At 37.0% G+C, this 21,283-nt stretch overlaps 1 protein-coding gene across 3 annotated transcripts in view; it reads right to left on the reverse strand.

Moving 5' to 3' along the window:
• Window positions 1-21,283, reverse strand: part of MACROD2 (mono-ADP ribosylhydrolase 2) — a 1,985,215-nt gene that overhangs the window by 1,805,419 nt on the left and 158,513 nt on the right. The window lies entirely within an intron of this gene.

Raw genomic sequence — 21,283 nt, forward strand, 5'->3', positions numbered from 1 at the left:
CCCACCCCACAAAGCCCACATGTTTTAAGAGTAAACTTACTCTATCCCTGACTCTGAGGATGGAGCATGGGGCTCAGGCCCATGCTCACCAATATAACCTTAGATCACAATAAATAAATGGTCAGGGATGGACACATGACTTAAGGTGGTCCAACTGGACTGAAGTCCAGAGTTTCCATTTGATAGCCAAGAAAGACGGGCTTTCTTCTAACAGATAAAACTGTAACAAGGATATGATATTGGGATGCTTCAAGTTGAAGGTGCCAGGGGGATACCGTGTGGATGATGATGACTTGGGAAAAGCAGAGCAGAGAGAACTGCAAAGAAGCCAGGTCCTCAGTGACATCATTTGAACAGCTGGATCAAGTTTGTTTGACAATAACTTCATAGGATTTTTCAGTTAGATGAGCTACCAAGGACCATTTTGGTTTCAGCAACTTTGAGCTGGGTATTCACCCACTTGCAGAAGCAAGAATTCTAAATGATACAGCATCATCCCAAGTAATTTTCTAAGTCTTCCTAAATCCCCCTGTGAAGGCTAGGACTTGCTACACACAGATAGATCCCCCAGAGGTCAGCCAGCCAGCCAGTCCATCTATACCTTCAACTGCTTCCTATGAGGAGACTACTTCACCTGCATCATCCATCTGTAGAGGCACTGCACCACCTCAGACCCCAAAGCTACACATCTGCATGAGTCACAAATGAAGACAGCCAAGGTCCCTGGAGAGCTGCCTAGCTGGACCTGTTCTGGCATCTCTCATATGCAGTGGCCAAACCAATGTCTTCCCATATCTATCCTACTCACTAAAAATAAACCATTATCTCTTGCTAATATATCCTAAGATATGCCAGCCATATATCTCCTGAGCTGTTATTCCCCTGTCCTCCCATACTTGCTAACCATCTCCTCTTAGATGATACTGCTCATCAGATCCCAAATATGCTCTCAACCTGGTACTCATGTAACTCCTTCCCAAGAAAGGATCCAAAGTATTTACAGTCTCTTTTATCTCACACATCCTACATCCTATGCCTATACCTACACAACACTCCAGAGTTTACCATAGGTTCCTCACTCTCACCAATCTATTTTACTAATACCCCAGCATTACATTCTGCTATAGATTTTCCTAAAACCAAGTGGATATATTCACAAATTTATTCATTCCATCAAAATGCTTATGATGATAGTTGTGTACCATATCCTGCAAGGGACTCAATGGGATATATAAAGAAAAATAAAATTGAGTTCCAAGAAACTGCCCTCAAGAAATGTTTAGGCTTGTAGAAGAAGTAAGAAAGACATACAAATAACTCAAAAAATGATGTGTGCCATAATAGAGAATTCCAAGGGCCAAGAGATAACTTCTGGCTGGAGACATCAGTAAAAGTAAGTGAGAAGGAAGGCATTAACAATTATAGAATGCCCACTACAGGTCAATACTCTGAGGGACTTTGTATATAGTTTGTCCAGCTCTCACCTGATACATTCAACAGCCTACTCAATATCTACATTTGCAGACTGTACTAACCAAGAACTGGGAGACTGGGCTTTACAAGATGGGTACAATTTAGCCAAGAGTGTATTTGAGGGCAACAGAAGTCAAAAAACAAACAAAAAAAAGACAAAAAGAACATGAGTAAGGGATGAAGGCACAAAAGCTAGGGCACTTACGTGAAACGTAAATGTAAATGTATGTGTAAATGTAAAGTTAGACGAGGGTGGTATGTGTATGAGTGGAATGTGCCTCTAAAGGGATGAAGAAAAACCTGGATAAAATGATGTTCATTTCTATGGTTTAATAATGAATTCTATTCTTTTATTTGGCAAAGTAGGGCAGTGGGTAAAAACGAAGCTACATAAAGATGCTAATGGCAGGTTTTTTTCCTGTCCAGCCTGAAGATGAAACTCAAACTAGTATTTTTCAGCAACTCTTTTCGAATGCTCTTTAAAATGGCAAATAAATTTGGAGGCAAACTGAAGAGTGAAGACTCTACACATGACAGTTAGACTTGCTGTCCCTCATTAGCATGAATAATCAAAAGTTGGCTATACCTACTAAAACTATTTTCCATAAGCATTCTGAATACTGATTATGAAATTCAGCCCAAATATTGCATCTTCAAAAATAATTCTGGACACCATGTTAAGAAGGCATGGAAGGAGCAGAGTCAAGATGGCAGCATGGGAAGACATGGAGTTCATGTCTCCCCACAACTAGGTTGCCTGCCGGACACTGGTGGGGGACCTTGACGCCCAAGGAGATGAGAGGAACCCCCAAGCAACCAGGTAGGATGTGGGGGGGACGTGAGGAGGGAGGAGAAGTGGAGGCTGGACAGGTGAAGCACCCCTGAGGGGTGGCTGGGAGAGGGGAGCGGTTCCCACATCTGGAGGGACCCTCAGGGGCTCAGATCAGGGGGGAACACGCCTAATATTTCCCCTGCCCAATTGGCTGCGGGAAGCCTGCCTGGCCCTCGGGCTGGGTCCTACACCCTCAGAGGCCCCTCTGGGCTGCGTTGGTCCTGGGAACACAACAGGAGAGGGGAAGAACAGGAGAGGCAGGCAGGAGGGGCCCTCCAGGACCAGAGAGCAGGAGAGGCGTGGAGGGCATTTGCCCCACCCCGTTGGGCCCAGGAAGCCTGCTGGGCTGCAAGGCCAGGTCCTCTGCCCTCCAAAGCCCCCTCCAGGACACCCTCTAAGACCAGAGACATGCCTGGGCCCCTTCTGTTACATTGAGCCTAAGCCCCACCCCCACACACCCCAGGGCCTTTTCCAGCCCTGTAGGTCCTAAGCATAGGCCCAGCCCACCACCTAAACCCCACCCCTGCCTAAGCCTAGTTCCCCACAGCCAAGGCCTTTTCTGCCTCTTCTTTTTCTTTCCTTCTCTTTTTTACTAATGTGGTTCTGTTTAACTTTCAGTTGTTGTTTCATCTATATTTTTACTTTTATATTCTTTCTAACATATCTTTTAGTTTCCTAGTCTTAGTCTAATTTTATTTTTTACTCTTTGTTATTGTTCTACTCTTTTTTTCTCCTTTTTTTTTTTTTTTTTTTTTTCTGGCTACGCTGCACAGCTTGCAGGATCTTGCTTCACGAGCCAGGGGTCAGGCCAAAGCTACTGCGGTGGGAGCTCCAAGTCCAAACCACTGGACTAACAGAGAACCTCACACCACAGGGAATATTCACTGGAGTGAGGTCTCCCAGAGGTCCTCATCTTGGCACCAAACCCAGCTCTACCCAACAGCCTCCAAATTCCAGTGCTGGAAGCCTCAGGCCAAATAACCAGTAACACAGGAACACAATCCCACTCATTAAAAAAAAAGAAAAATTAGATGTCAAAAAAGTATGACACAGATGAAGGAGCAAGATAAAAACCTGTAAGAACAAATAAATGAAGAGGAAATAGGCAATCTACCTGAAAAGAATTCAGAGTAATGATAGTAAAGATGATCCAGAATCTCGGAAATAGAATAGAGGCACGGATTGAGAAAATACAAGAAATATTTAACAAAGATCTAGAAGAACTAAACAACAAACAAACAGAGATGAACAACACAATAACTGAAATGAAAAATAAACTATAAGGAATCAGTAACAGAATAACTGAGGCAGAAGAACGAATAAGGGAGCTGGAAGACAAAATGGTGGAAATAACTGCCGAGGAGCAGGATAAAGAAAAAAAAATGAAAAGAATTGAAGACAATCTCAGAGACCTCTGGGACAACACTAAACACACCAATATTCGAATTATAGGGGTCCAGGAAGAAGAGAAAAAGAAAGGGTCTGAGAAAACATGTGAAAAGATTATAGAGGAAAACTTCCCTAATATGGGAAAGGAAATAGTCACCCAAGTCCAGGAAGGGCAGAGAGTCCCATACAGGATAAACCCTAGGAGAAACACACCAAGACACATATTCATCAAACTAACAAAAATTAAATTCAAAGAAAAAATATTAAAAGCAGCAAGGGAAAAACAAAAAGTAACATACAAAGGAATCCCCATAAGGTTATCAGCTGATTTTTCAGCAGAAATTCTGCAGGCCAGAAGGGAGTGGAAGGATACACTTAAAGTAATGAAAGAGAAAAACCTACAACCAAGATTACTCTACCCAGCAAGGATCTCATTCAGATTCAATGGACAAGTCAAAAGCTTTTCAGACAAGCAAAGCTAAGAGAATTCAGCACCACCAAACCAGCTTTACAACAACTGCTACAGAAACTTCTCTAGGCAGGAAACACAAGAGAAGAAAAAGACCCACAAAAACAAACCCAAAACAATTAAGCAAATGGCAATAGGAACATACATATCAATAATAACCTTGAATGTAAACAGATGAAACGCCCCAACCAAAAGACACAGACTGGCTGAACAGATACAAAAACAAGACCCATATATATGCTGTCTACAAGAGACCCACTTCAGACCTAGGGACACATACAGACTGAAAGTGAAGGGATAGAAAAAGATATTCCATGCAAATGGGAATCAAAAGAAAGCTGGAGTAGCAATACTCATATCAGATAAAATAGACTTTAAAATAAAGACTGTATCAAGAGATGAGGGACACTACATAATGATCAAAGGATCAATCCAAGAAAAAGATACAACAATTATAAATGTTTATGCACCCAACACAGGAGCACCTCAATACATAAGGCAAATGCTAACAACCATTAAAGGGGAAATAGACAGTAACAGAATAGTAGTAGGGGACTTTAACACCCCTCTTACACCAATGGACAGATCATCCAAACACAAAATAAATAAGGAAACACAAGCTTTAAATGACACTATAGACCAGATATATTTAATTGATGTTTATAGTACATTCCACCCAAAAGTGCCAGAATACACTTTCTTCTCAAGTGCACATGGAACATTCTCCAGGATAGACCACATCTTGGGTCACAAATCAAGCCTCAGAAAATTTAAGAAAACTGAAATTGTATCAAGCATCTTTTCTGACCACAACACTGTGAGGTTAGAAATCAGTTACGAAAAAACACTGTAAAAAACACAAATACATGGAGGTTAAACAGTGCACTACTAAATAACCAAGAGATCACTGAGGAAATCAAAGAAGAAATTTAAAAAATACATAGAAACAAATGACAGTGAAAACACGACAACCTAAAACCTATGGGATGCAGCAAAAGCAGTTGTAAGAGGGAAGCTTATAGCAATACAATCCTACCACAAGAAATGAGAAAAATCTCAAGTAAACAATCTAATCCTACACATAAAGCAACTAGAGAAAGAAGCACAAAGAAAACCCAAAGTCAGTAGAAGGAAAGAAATCATAAAGATCAGAGCAGAAATACATGAAATAGAAATGAAGAAAACAATACCAAAGATCAATAAAACTAAAAGTTGGTTCTTTGAGAAGATAAACAAAATTGATAAACCCTTAATCTGACTCATTAAGAAAAAAAGGGAAAGGATGCAAATCAATAAAATTAGAAATAAAAAGGGAGAAATCTGACAGTGCAGAAATACACAGGATTATAAGAGACTACTACAAACAACTATATGCCAATAAAATGGATAACCACAAAAAAAATGGACAAATTCTTGGAAAGGTACAATTTTCAACACTGACCCAGGAAGAATTAGAAAATATAAACAGAACTATCACAAGTAATGAAATTGAAACTGTAATTAAAAATCTTCCAACAAACAACAGTCCAGGACCACAGGGCTTCAAAGGTGAATTCCATCAAACATTTAGAGAAAGCTAACACCAGTCCTTTTCAAACTCTTCCAAAAAAGTGCAGAGGGAGGAAACTCCAAATACGTTCTATGAAGCCACCATCACCCTGATGCCAAAGCCAGAAAAAGGTATCACAGAAAAACAAAATTAGAGATCAATATCACTGATGAACATAGACACAAAAATCCTCAACAAAATACTAGCAAACAGAATCCAACAGCACATTAAAAGGATCATACACCATGATCAAGTGGGATTTATCCCAGGAACGCAAGGATTCTTCAATATATGCAAATCAATCAATGTGATACACCATTTTAAGAAATTAAGGAATAAAAAACATATGATGGTCTCAATAGATGCAGAAAAAGCTTTTGACAAAACTCAACACCCATTTATGATAAAAAACTCTCCAGAAAATGGGCATAGAGGGAACCTACCTCAACATAATAAAGGCCATATATGACAAATACATAGCAAGCATCATACTCAATGGTGAAAAACTGAAAGCATTTCCACTAAGATCAGGAACAAGACAAGGATGTCCTCTCTCGCCACTCATTCAACAAACTTTTGGAACTCCCAGACGCGGCAATCAAAGAAGAAAAAGAAATAAAAGGAATACAAATTGGAAAAGAAGAAGTAAAACTGTCACTGTTTGCAGATGACATGATAATATACATAGAAAATCCTAAAGATGCCACCAGAAAAATGCTAGAACTAATCAATGAATTTGGTAAGGTTGCAGGATACAAAATTAATGCACAGAAATCTCTGGCATTCCTAACCACTAAAAATGAAAAATGAGAAAAAGAAATTAAGGAACCAATTCCATTTACCATCGCAACAAAAAGAATAAAATACTTAGGAATAAACCTGCCAAGGAGGTAAAAGACTTGTACTCAGAAAACTATAAAGCACTGATGAAAGAAATCAAAGATGATATAAACAGATGGAGAAATGCACCATGTTCTTGGGTTGGAAGAATCAATACTGTGAAAATGACTATACAACCCAAAGCAATCTACAGATTCAATACAATCCCTATCAAAATGCCAATGGCATTCTTCACAGAATTAGAAAAAAAAATTTTACAATTTGTGTGGAAACACAGAAGACCCCAAATAGCCAAAGCAATCTTGAGAAAGAAATATGGAGCTGGAGGAATCAGGCTCCCCAACTTCAAACTATACTACAAAGCTACAGTAATCAAGACAGTACGGTACTGGCATAAAAACAGAAATATAGATCAATGGTACAGGATAGAAAGCCCAGAGGAAAGACCCGCACACATATGGTCACCTAATTTACGACAAAGGAGGCAAGAACATACAATGGAGAAAAGATGGCCTCTTCAATAAGTAGTACTGGGAAAACTGGATAGCTACGTGTAAAAAAATGAAATTAGAACACTCCCTAACACCATACACAAAAATAAACTCCAAATGGATTAAAGACCTAAATTTAAGACCAGACACTCTAAAACTCTTAGAGGAAAACATATGAAAAACACTCTTTAACATAAACCACAGCAAGATCTTTTTTGACCCCCCTCCTAGGGTGATGAAGACAAAAACAAACAAATGGGACCTAATTAAACTTAAAAGCTTTTGAACAGCAAAGGAAACCATGAACAAGATAAAAAGACAACCCTCAGAATGGGAGAAGATATTTGCAAACGAAGCAACTGACAAAGGATTAATCTCCAAAATATACAAACAGCTCATGGAGCTCAATATCAAAAAAACAACCCAATTAAAAAGTGGGCAGAAGACCTAAATAGACATTTCACCAAAGAAGACATACAGATGGCCAAGAGGCACATGAAAAGTTGCTCAACAACACTAATTATTAGAGAAATGAAAATCAAAACTACAATGAGGTATCACCTCACATCAGTTAGAATGGGCATCATCAGAAAATCTACAAACAACAAATGCTGGAGAGGGTGTGGAGAAAAGGGAACCCTCCTGCACTGTTGGTGGGAAAGTAAATTGATACAGCCATTATGGAGAACAGTATGGAGGTTCCTTAGAAAACTAAAAATAGAAGTAGCATATGACCCAGCAATCCCACTACTGGGCATATACCCTGAGAATACCATAATTCAAAAAAAGACATGTACCGCAGTGCTCATTGCAGCACTATTACAATAGTCAGGACATGGAAGCAACCTAAATGCCCATCGACAGATGAATGGATAAAGAAGATGTGGCACATATATACAATGGAATATTACTCAGCCATGAAAAGAAACAAAATTGAGTTATCTATAGTGAGGTGGATGGACCTAGAGTCTCTCATACAGAGTGAAGTAAGTCAGAAAGAGAAAAACAAATACCATATACTAATGCATATAAATGGAATCTAAAAAAATGGTACTGATGAACCTAGTGGCAAGGCAGGAATAAAGACTCAGACATACAGAATGAACTTGAGGACAGGGGTGTGGGGGGAGAAGGGGTAGCTGGGCGAAGTGAGAGTAGCATTGACACATACACACTACCAAATGTAAAATAGATGGCTAGTGAGAAACAGCAGCATAGCACAGGGAAATCAGCTCGGTGCTTTGTGATGACCCAGGTGGTGGAATTGGGAAGGTGGGAGGGAGGCTCAAAGGGGAGGAGATATGGGGATATATGTATGCATATGGCTGATTCACTTTATTGTACAACAGAAACTAACACAGCATTGTGAAGCAATTATACTCCAATAAAGATGTATTAACAAAAAACAAGGCATGGAGATGTGATAAACATAATCTGTCATTTAAATGTTATGTGTCCTGGCTTCTTGGGGGTAAATACAAGCATCATAATTAGAAATGCAGCTACACCACTTAGCACAGGGAGATCAGCTCGGTGCTTTGTATATGTATAGCTGATTCGCTTTGTTATACAGCAGAAACTAACACACCATTGTAAAGCAATTATACTCCAATAAACATGGTTAAAAAAAAAAGCAATGCAGCTACATAAATAAAACAGTGACTGAGGGGGGCATGGGGAAAAATTGTAAAATGACCAATGTAGAGCTATTCATTATGCAGAAAAAGAACTCAAGCCTAAAGAAGCCACGTGGTGTATCCAGGTCCACGTGGCTCATGAGTGTTGAGTCTGAACCAGAATTCAGTCTCCTGATCTCTGTTCATAGTCCTTTCTGCCACATCAAGAGTCTCCCTCTTACAAATGTTTCAGATATAAAGATACAGTTCTGTGTATGAAATTCCTTAACGCTGCTTAATGGAGCACCCTTGAGAGAATCTTTATGTAAATGTCTGGGAACCAACAGTCACTGGTTAAATTTCCAGTTAATATAGAGACTTTATTCATTGAACATTAACTGAAATGGTTTTTATGCTAATAGAGTTTGTTTTACCACAGATTTTCATAAAAGCATCATCAGGCAGCTTAAAATACATGAAGCATTCTTACAATATAAGAATCTCCAAGCCTGTTGTAAATGCAAGAGAAAGAAGACCTGACATACAGGATGACATCTGTACAACCCTGGACTCACATATTTCACTCTCTTCATAGAAGCTGCCTTCTCAAGGAGGTGCATTGTCTTCTAGACCTCCCATAATGTCTGCATTCCAGCATGAGCTTGACCTCAGCCAGCCTCACACTACCCTGTGAAATTCTGTAGTACTATTTTTTCCTCTAAATATACTTATTTTCTGTATTTACATGAAATGTTAAGCCTCCATAACCTCAAATACTCTAATTGTAACCTCATCTGAGAGGTGGGTAGATAAACATAAATAAAAGAAACCTAAAAGCTGCTCTAAGTCAATGTTCAAAATATAGACATTTGAACAAATCTCAAACATTCACAAAAAGTCTTTGTTTAAAGGAACTGTGAAAAAATTGAGAAAAAATGTACAAATGAATGATAATCAAAAGTTTTAAAAATTAGCAATATTTTTGGTAAGGCATGGGACATCTTTATTGAAATAGTAATTTTAAGGTTTAGTGCCCTATGTTCAATTATCTCTAAGATCAAGTCATCTTCTCAGATTTTTGTTTAACGATATTTATTCCTTACTTTCACATTTTAGGAATTCTAGTGAAATAACCAAAGCATGAAATAACCATAAACAATCTTATGTGATGATCTACCATGAAATTTCAATGGAATTACTGAAAATAAAAAATAAAGATGTCACTGTAGCACCACAGCATGAAGCAGCACATGTAAGCATTAGTGGGAAAAAAAAAAAAAAGAGAGAGAGAGAGAGATGCATTCATTCAATTGAGTTACTGCCACTCTACAGCTGAATGAAACAGAGAAACAGACGAAAGATGAATGCCCACAACAATCCACCACATTAAGCAAAATGGAATGAGAAGCACTTTAATTGGGTAAAATTTAAGAACTGAATTACAAATACCATATAAATAAATAGCTCTAAATAATGTGTTTTTACCAGTTAAATAATGACTTTAATAAAACAGATGAAAATGTAGGCTGTGTTGTTTTTTCTGCCTGTCAGAATCTCATTAGCATTTCAATTTAAATTCTACAAGTGCACTCAAATCTCTCATTTGTACATCTGGCATAACTCAAAACACTGCCTTATTTGTTAAGAAAAAAATTTAAGGCAAATGAGCCGATTCACAATATCTTGCAGTGGTATTTTAATGGATGAAAACAATGTTGTTATTTCAATGTTGCATAACAGCAGGGGCCTCCATGTGAAGAAACTGAAAAGATTCAGAAAACGCTTTCGAAGAAAATTTGTTTTTATAAGAAAATCTCAAAAGCATGGAATTAAGTGTTAATGCTATCTTTAAATTATTTCATATACAGAGTTAACATATGAAAAATATTTATTTTTCTTTAGAGTAAGCTTAGAAATGATATCTTATGAAACTATAGCTCCAGGTAAATATGACATTATTTCAAAGTTCTTTGTGACAAAGGTTTCCTAATATATCATCATAAACACCTAAAATTAAAAAGAAAAATGCAGGGAAAAATTCTTAAACTACTTGTGTTTAGCAATGACTCTGAAACAAAAGTGCACATAAGAATCACATAAAGATATTTTTAAATGTGTATTACTAAAGTTAGCCCCAGAAAATATGATTCATAGATGTGGAGCACAATATAGAGTTTTTAACATATATCCCAAGTGATTTGTATGCAAGTGATCTATAGACCCCAATTTGAGAAACACTAACCTATAGGATAAATTTTATTACCTTCAGACTGACAATTAAAGTCTTTCATAACCTGGTTTTATTACACCTTTCAATCTTACTCTGTAGGATGAACTACCCAATTTGATCAACTGGATCTCATTACCACCATCTGAGCTTAGTGTGGAGTACCAAAGTCTCTATCTGAACCTCCTAAATCCTTTAAATCACATTTGGGTACAGAGCAGTTAAAAGTAAGTTCATAGGATATGGAAAATAGATAATAGGTGTCTGCTTATTAACTCAGACCTCAGAATTGGATTCTAGGTGAAGTATTCCGAAGGTGGGAAGGAGCACTAGGAAACAGGAACAGGTGATACAGAGAGAATATTTATCTAAGACTAATTGGTCCCTACAAAGTTCACTTGAGTCCATTTACAGAAAGGATTTCACCTTAAAAGAGAATTTGAAAAAATATAAAAGTAAGTTGGGACTTCCCTGGCTGTCCAGTGGTTAAGACTCTGCCTTCCAATGCAGGGGGTGCTGGTTTGACCCCTCCCTGGTCGGGGAGCTAAGATCCCACATGCCTCGTGACCAAAAAACCAAAATGTAAAACAGAAGCAATATTGTAACAAATTCAGTAAAGACTTTTGAAATGGTCCACATAAAAAAAAAAAAAAAAAAAAACTTGAAAAAAAAATAAGTTGCTTTATGTTACATTTAACAAAATTTTAGTTATAATTATAACTGTGATAATTTTTAAATCAAAGAATAAAACTGCAGAGATTTTTGTTGATTTTTCTGAAATTACTTCATTACAGTATAACATCTGTTAATTTACATTTAACACCTAAAAGATTGTTATAAATACCATCAAACAGAAATATTTGAGAACTTCGTTTTTTCAAAGGATTTCTCTTAACCCTTTGCTATTCCGGTCCCTTTTGTTTTGTTTTGTTTTGTTTTGTTTTTGGTACGCGGGCCTCTCACTGTTGTGGCCTCTCCCGCTGCGGAGCACAGGCTCCAGACGCGCAGGCTCAGTGGCCATGGCTCACGGGCCTAGCCGCACCGCGGCACGTGGAATCTTTCCCGGACCGGGGCACGAACCCGTGTGCCCTGCATCAGCAGGCAGACTCTCGACCGCTGCGCCACCAGGGAAGCCCCTATTCCAGTCCCTTCTGAAGCATTATCATATCACAATGCTTGCAAATTTTCTCTGCTTCAATTGTAAACTGTCAAATCCTCATTTATCAGTGGCTTTACATATTAATCAATAAATTCTCCAAAATCATTTACACCAACTTCATGAAATCTGTATATTTCTAAAAATTTTCTCTTTTACAGTCAATTTATACTGCATTCTTTAAGGTCTGAAACAGTCAATTAAAAAGCACAGAAACATTTACAACATCTTACAATCACTAAGAGAATTTGATGTGATAGAGAAAGGTAAGATATTTTGCTGGATAAATCAGAGAGCAGACTAATTTTATATGTCTACTTCAGTAGAAAATTTTTTCACATCATGCTTACTTTAATTCCCCATGGAACGTGGGAAGATGTGGATTATAAACAATCTGGTAACAACCCCTACTGAAATCCAGAAAAGCAGACTGCATTAAAAACATCTGTCAGAAGATAGCTAGCAAGCTCCACTAGGCTGGGCATCAGAAAGATCAGGAAGAGAGCTATACACCCTGGTGGAGAAAGGCTGGTAAGAACATAGTGTGTCACTGTGTGCTGGGCTGGCCAGTGAGCTGAGAGACTCTCCCACAGTAAGTCAGCTAAGTCAGGCAGTTATGAAAAACAATTTCAAAAAACACACTCACTGTCTAGAAGCTCTAATATGTATATGTTGTAGTATAATATACACTTATTATGTATGTGCAAAGGAGTTTTACATACATTTTCTCATTTAGTCTTCACAACAGCTCTAATAAGGTAAGTAATATTATCATCATTTAATGTCATCATCATTTACAAAGGAGGTAACTAAAGCTTAAAAAGACTAGTTCATCTAAGGCCTTGACCTAGTAAGTAGCTGAGATGGAATGTGAACCCAGGGATATATCCTCTGAATTATTATGCTTCAGACCTTTGTATTTTATATTATTTTAATTTTATTTATATTTTTAATGTTTCAAACATTAAATAAATATGTATATTATATATTACATATAATATATATTATATTTGTATAAAGATATACAGACATACATCGGAGATATTGTGGGTTCAGTTCCAGACCACCACAATGAAGTGAATATCTCAATAACCCATCACATGAATTTTTTGGTTTCCCAGTGCATATAAGAGTTATGTTTACACTATACTGTAGTCTATTAATTGTGTGATAGCATTATGTCTAAAAAAGCATACATACCAGAATTAAAAATATTTTATTGTTAAAAACTGCTAACACCCTTTGACATTTCTTGTAAGACCAGTTTAGTAGAGATGAACTGTTTTAGCTTTTGCTTTTCTGGGAAACTCATCTCCCATTCGATTCTGAGAGATAACCTTGCTGAGTAGAGTATCCTTGGTTATAGGTTCTTTCTTTTCAGCACTTTAAATACATCATGCCACTCCATTCTGGCTTGCAAAATTTCTGCTGAAAAATCAGCTGATAGCCTTATGAGGGTTCCTTTGTACATGACTCTTTTTAAGATATCCCTTGGTGTGGGTCTCTTCAGGTTCATCTTGTTTGGGGTTTTCTGTACTTCCTGGACCTGGATATCTATTTCATTTTTCAGGTCAGGGAAATTTTCAGACATAATTTGATCAAACATGTTTTCTGCCCCTTTCTCTCTCTCTCCTCCCCCTGGGACCCCTATAATGCCAATATTAGTATGCCTGATGTCATCCCAAAGGCCCCTTAAACTAACATCGTTAATTTCTTTTTTCTCTTTACTGCTCTAATTGGGTGATTACCATTGTTCTGTTTTCCAGGTCACTTATGCATTCTTCATAGCACCAATATATTTGACTGTATCTCCTCCTTTCTTACATTAAGGATAGCACCCTATACTTTTTTGCAATGAAACAATTTTTTCTTTTAATAGTAAATACTAGAAATAACTCCAAATAAGTTCATAAATATCTTCATTATTATTTGTTACAGCTGCATAATAGTATATTGAGTGAATATAGAATATACTATAGTTTATTCAACCTCTCTCCTAGATATTGACATTCAGGCTATTTCCAATATGTTGCAATTACAGATACTAGCACAGTAAATAACCTCATAAGTGTGCATTTACATGTTTTTGGAGGTGTATGATCCACGATAGGGCCTTAGGAGTGAAAAGGCTGGGTCAAAGTATAAATATGTAGTTTTCTTAGGTATTACCAAATTTCCATTCAAAGGACTGTATCAGTTTGAATTCCTACTACCAATGCATGTGATGATTTCCCTTCAGCCTCACTTACAGAATTTGTCATTTTTAAAAAATTTTCTGCCACTCTAAAAAGTTAAAAATATATTTTAGTGGTTTTAATTTATATTTCACTAATTATGTATGAGTTTGAACATTTTTTTCATGTTTATCATATGTTTAAATGTTTGTTTTTTTGTGAATTATCCATGTCTTTTTCCTATTTCCTATTTTGGTCCTTTGTCCCTACATTTTAAAGAGTTCTTTGTGTATTAGGGATATTACCTTTTGTCTGTATAAATGTTGTGAATATTTTCTCGAATTTTGTCAGTTGTCTTCCGACTTCGTTTATGGTGTTTTGGGCCATACAATTTTTAAAATGCTTTATATAGTCAAGTTTATCAATCTTTTATTGCCTGTGGATTTTCAGTCAGAGTTAGAAAGCCCTTCCCTACACTAAGGTTAAAGAAGAATGCGTATATTTTTCCTTTTAGTGCTTTTATCGTTTCTTTTTCTACGTTGAGAATCCAAATCCATTATTTTGGGGTATAATGTAAGATATGGTATAAAATAACTTTTTCCAAATGGCTACCCATTGTCAAAGAACAGTTTATTAAAATGTCTATCTTAGTCATTTGAGATGCTACATTTATCATACACTAAATTTCCATATGTGTATGGAAATTTATTTCTGGACATTCTCTTCCATTACATTGTTCTGTTTCTCTATTCATGTATAAATACTATGATGTTTTAATTACAGAGGCTATCTAGTATTCTAGTATGTTTTAATGTTGGGTAGGGCTAGTTGTCACTTGTAGTTTTCTCTTTTTCAGTGTTTTTCTGGTTATTGTTACATTTGGTTTTCTGTACAAACTTAGGTATCAATTTATGTAATTCCATCATATGGATTGTTGGTACTTTTCCTAGGATTGTATTAAGTTTGGACATTAAAATATGGAGAAGTGTCATTTTTATAAACTTGACTGTTTGTATAAGACCCAGGGAAGTCTTTCCAATTTGTCCAACTCTATTCTTTCAGGAATGTTTAAATTTTCTTCTAGTACAGGTTTTGCAATCTCTCATTAAATGTATTCTCAAGGACACAATCTTTGTTGCTATTGGAATAGTTATTCCCATAAACAACAGATAATCCAAACAGACGAATTACCAAAAATCTATTATCATCTGCAGAAAATCAAGTCAGAATTATGATTGCATTATTTTAGGATAAAAGAGGTAAATGGTGGATGAGAATAGTTTTAACTTTCTCAGAAACACGATACAAAAGAACATAACATTTCTGCTTATATTCAAAGACATTTTTAAAATAAACTTTAAAAAGCACATTACATTTTAGGGATTAAAATAGGAAACTCAATACTATAGGAAGGAACAACATTAACTGTCAATTTTTTCAAACTATTTGGGTAAAGGAAAGGAGTAAATATCAGAGAAAAGAAACCCCACATAACAGTTTGTTATATGATATTAAAATAGAAAAATTACACATAAAGCATTAGGAAAGTATTTTCCTATCTATTATAAAATTGCCAGTTATTAGCAGCTTCAGAGAGCACATTCCAATGTATATATCTGCAAATGTTATCATGAAAGATCATCACCCCAACAGAGGGCAGACAGCAGAAGCAAGAAGAACTACAATCCTGCAGCCTGTGGAACAAAAACCACATACACGGAAAGACACAAAGAATGAAAAGGCAGAGGGCTATGTACCAGATAAAGGAACAAGATAAACCCCCCCCAAAAAAAACCTAAATGAAACGGAGACAGGCAATCTTCCAGAAAAAAATTCAGAATAATGATAGTGAAGATGATCCAGGACCTCGGAAAAAGAACGGAGGCAAAGATCGAAAAGATGCAAGAAATGTTTAACAAAGATTTAGAAGAATTAAAGAACAAACAAGCAGAGATGAACAACAAAATAACTGAAATGAAAAATACACTAGAATGAATCAATAGCAGAATAACTGAGGCAGAAGAACGGGTAAGTGACCTGGAAGACAGAATGGCGGAATTCACTGTTGCGGAACAGAATAAAGAAAAAAGAATGAAAAGAAATGAAGACAGCCTAAGAGACCTCCGGGACAAGGTTAAACACAATAACATTCTCATTATAGGGGTCCCAGAAGGAGAAGAGAGAGAGAAAGGACCTGAGAAACTATTCGAAGAGATTATAGTCAAAAACTTCCCTAACATGGGAAAGGAAAAAGCCACCCAAGTCCAGGAAGTACAGAGAGTCCCATACAGGATAAACCTAAAGAGAAAATCGCCGAGACACAGTAATCAAACTGGCAAAAATTAAAGACAAAGAAGAATTATTGAAAGCAGCAAGGGAAAAATGACAAATAACATACAAGGGAACTCCCATAAGGTTAACAGAAGAAACTCTACAAGCCAGAAGGGAGTGGCACAATATATTTAAAGAGATGAAAGGGAAGAACCTACAACCAAGATTACTCTACCCAGCAAGGATCTCATTCAGATTCGATGGAGAAATCAAAAGCCTTACAGACAAGCAAAAGCTAAGAGAATTCAGCACCACCAAACCAGCTCTACAACAAATGCTAAAGGAACTTCTCTAAGTGGGAAACACAAGAGAAGAAAAGGACCAACAAAAACAAACCCAAAACAATTAAGAAAATGGTCATAGGAACATATATATCAATAATTACCTTAAAGGTGAATAGATTAAATGCTCCAACCAAAAGACACAGGGTTGCTGAATGGATACAAAGACCCACATATATGCTGTCTACAAGAGACCCACTTCACACTTAGGGACACATACAGACTGAAAGTGAGGGGATGGAAAACATATTCCATGAAAATGGAAATCAAAAGAAAGCTGGAGTAGCAAAACTCATATCAGATAAAACAGACTTTAAAATAAAGAATATTACAAGAAACAGGAAGGACACTCTGTAATGATCAAGGGAACAATCCAAGAAGAAGACATAACAATTACAAATATATATGCACCTAACATAGAGCACCTCAATACATAAGGTAATTGCTAACAGCTATAAAAGAGGAAACCAACAGAAACACAATAATAGTGGGGGACTTTAACACCTCACTTACACCAATGGACAGATCATCCAAACAGAAAATTAATAAGGAAACACAAGCTTTAAATGGCACAATAGACCAGATAGACGTAATTGATATTTATAGGACATTCCATCCAAAAACAGCAGATTACACTTTCTTCTTGAGTGTGCACGGTACATTCTCCAGGATAGATCATATCTTGGGTCACAAACCAAGCCTCAGTAAATTTAAGAAAATTGAAATCATATCAAGCACCTTTTCTGACCACAACACTATGAGATTAAAAATCAATTACAGGGGAAAAAACGTAAAAAACACAAACACACGGAGGCTAAACAATACGTTATTAAATAACCAAGATTTCACTGAAGAAATCAAAGAGGAAATCAAAAAATACCCAGAGACAAATGAAAATGAAAACACAACGATCCAAAACCTATGGGATGCAGCAAAAGCAGTTCTAAGAGGGAATTTTATAGCAATACAATCCTACCTCGAGCAACAACAAACATCTCAAATAAAATATCTTACCTTACACCTAAAGGCACTAGAGAAAGAAGAACAAACAAAACCCAAAGTTAGTAGAAGGAAAGAAATCATAAAGATCAGAGCAGAAATAAATGAAATAGAAACAAAGAAAACAATAGCAAAGATCAATAAAACAGCTGGTTCTTTGACAAGATAAACAAAATTGATAAACCATTAGCCAGATTCAACAAGAAAAAGAGGGAGAGGACTCAAATCAATAAAATTAGAAATGAAAAAGGAGAAGTTACAACAGACACCGCAGAAATACAAAGCATCCTAAGAGACTACTACAAGCAACTCTATGCCAATAAAATGGACAACCTGGAAGAAATGGACAAATTCTTACAAAGGTATGACCTTCCAAGACTGAACCAAGAGGACATAGAAAATATGAACAGACCAATCACAAGTAATGAAATTGAAACTGTGATTAAAAAGCTTCCAACAAACAAAAGTCCAGGACCAGATGGCTTCACAGGTGAATTCTATCAAACATTTAGAGAAGAGCTTACACCCATCCTTCTCAAACTCTTCCAAAAAGTTGCAGAGGAAGGAACACTCCCAAACTCATTCTATGAGGCCACCATCACCCTGATACCAAAACCAGACAAAGATACTACAAAAAAAGAAAATTACAGACCAATATCACTGATGAATATAGATGCAAAAATCCTCAACAAAATACTAGCAAACAGAATCCAACAACACATTAAAAGGATCATACACCATGATCAAGTGGAATTTATTCCAGGAGTGCAAGGATTCTTCAATATAGGCAAATCAATCAATGTGATACACCACGTTAACAAACTGAAGAATAATAACCATATGATCATCTCAATAGATGCAGAAAAGGCTTGTGACAAAATTCAACACCCTTTTATGGTAAAAACTCTCCAGAAAGTGGGCATAGAGGGAACCTACCTCAACATAATAAAGGCCATATATGACAAACCCATGGCAAACATCATTCTCAATGGTGAAAAACTGAAAGCATTTCCTCTAAGATCAGGAACAAGACAAGGATGTCCACTCTCACCACTATTACTGAACATAGCTTTGGAAGTCCTAGCCACGGCAATCAGAGAAGAAAAAGAAATAAAAGGAACCCAAATTGAAAAAGAAGAAGCAAAACTGTCACTGTTTGTAGATGACATGACACTATACATAGAGAATCCTAAAGATGCTACCAGAAAACTACTAGAGCTAATCAATGAATTTGGTAAAGTTGCAGTATACAAAATTAATGCACAGAAATCTCTTGCATTCCTATCCACTAATGATGAATTATCTGAAAGGGAAATTAAGGAAACATTCCCATTTACCATTGCAACAAAAAGAATAAAATACCAAGGAATAAACCTACCTAGGGAGACAAAAGACCTGTATGCAGAAAAGTATAAGACACTGATGAAAGAAACTAAAGATGGTACAAACAGATGGAGAGATATACCATGTTCTTGGATTGGAAGAATCAATATTGTGAAAATGACTTTACTACCCAAAGCAATCTACAGATTCAATGCAATTCCTATCAAATTACCAACAGCATTTTTTACAGAACTAGAACAAAAAATCTTAAAATTTGTATGGAGACACCAAATATCCCGAATAGCCACAGCAGACTTGAGGGAAAAAACGGAGCTGGAGGAATCAGACTTCCGACTTCAAACTATACTATGATGCTACAGTAATCAAGACAATATGGTACTGGCACAAAAACAGAAATATAGATCAATGGAACAGGATAGAAAAGCCAGAGATAAACCCACACACCTATGGTCAACTAATCTATGACAAAGGAGGCAAGGATATACAATGGAGAAAAGACAGTCTCTTCAATAAGTGGTGCTGGGAAAACTGGACAGCTACATGTAAAAGAATGAATTAGAACACTCCCTAACACCATACACAAAAATAAACTCAAAACTTTGACATAAATGACAGCAAGATCTTTTTTGATCCACTCCTAGAGTAATGGAAATAAAAACAAAAATAAACAAACGGGACCGAATGAAAAACGCTTTTGCACAGCAAAGGAAACCATAAACAAGACAAAAAGACAACCCTCAGAATGGGAGACAATATTTGCAAATGAATCATCAGACAAAGGATTAATCTCTAAAGTATCTAAACAGCTCATGCAGCTTAATATTAAAAAAACAAACAACCCAATCCAAAAATGAGCAGACCTAAATAGACATTTCTCCAAAGAAGACATACAGATGGCCAAGAAGCACATGAAAAGCTGCTCAACATCACTAATTATTAGAGAAATGCAAATCAAAACTACAATGAGGTATCACCTCACACCAGTTAGAATGCACATCATCAGAAAATCTACAAACAACAAATGCTGTAGAGGTGTGGAGAAAACGGAAACCTCCTGCAGTGTTGGTGGGAATGTAAATTGATACAACTACTATGGAGAACAGTATGTAGGTTCTTTAAAGAACTACAAATAGAATTACCATATGACCCAGCAATCCCACTACTGGGCATACACCCAGAGAAAACCATAATTCAAAAAGACACATTTGGGCTTCCCTGGTGGCGCGGTGGTTGAGAGTCTGCCTGCCGAAGCGGGGGATGTGGGTTCGTGCCCCGGTCCGGGAGGATCCCACATGCCGTGGAGCGGCTGGGCCCGTGGGCCATGGCCGCTGGGCCTGCGCATCCAGAGCCTGTGCTCCGCGACGGGAGAGGCCACAGCGGTGAGGGGCCCGTGTGCCTCAAAAAAAAAAAAGACACATGCACCCCAAAGTTCACTACAGCACTATTTACAATAGCCCGGTCATGGAAGCAACCTAAATGCCCATCGACAGATGAATGGATAAAGAAGATGTGGTACATATATACAATGGAATATTACTCAACAAAATTGGGTCATTTGTAGAGACATGGATGCATCTAGAGACTGTCATACAGAGTGAAGTAAGTCAGAAAGAGAAAAACAAATATCATATATTAACACATATATGTGGAACCTAGAAAATGGTACAAATGCACCAGTTTGCAGAGCAAAAATGGAGACACAGAAGTAGAGAAAAACGTATGGACACCAAGGGGGGAAGTGGCAAGGGGTGAGGGTTGTGATGAATTGGGAGATTGGGATTGACATGTATACACTGATGTGTATAAAATGGATGACTAATAAGAAAAAATAATTAATTAATTAAAACAAAACAAAAAAAAGATCATTGCCTTAACTGCACAAACGCATTATCATGTAAAACTAAGTAGTAAAAAATTCACACATTTAGTTCAAACCCTTTTGCCATCTGTTGCATGTGTCTTATGCATTCTAACTATTTTGGGAACTTGTAGAACCTCTAGTTTTTAAAAAGTGCCTTCTAGGGACTTCCCTGGTGGTGCAGTGGTTAAGAATCCGCCTGCCAATGCAGGGGACACAGGTTTGAGCCCTGGTCCAGGAAGATCCCACATGCT

Source organism: Pseudorca crassidens, chromosome 15 (assembly GCF_039906515.1).
Source record: "Pseudorca crassidens isolate mPseCra1 chromosome 15, mPseCra1.hap1, whole genome shotgun sequence".
NCBI lineage: Eukaryota > Metazoa > Chordata > Mammalia > Artiodactyla > Delphinidae > Pseudorca > Pseudorca crassidens.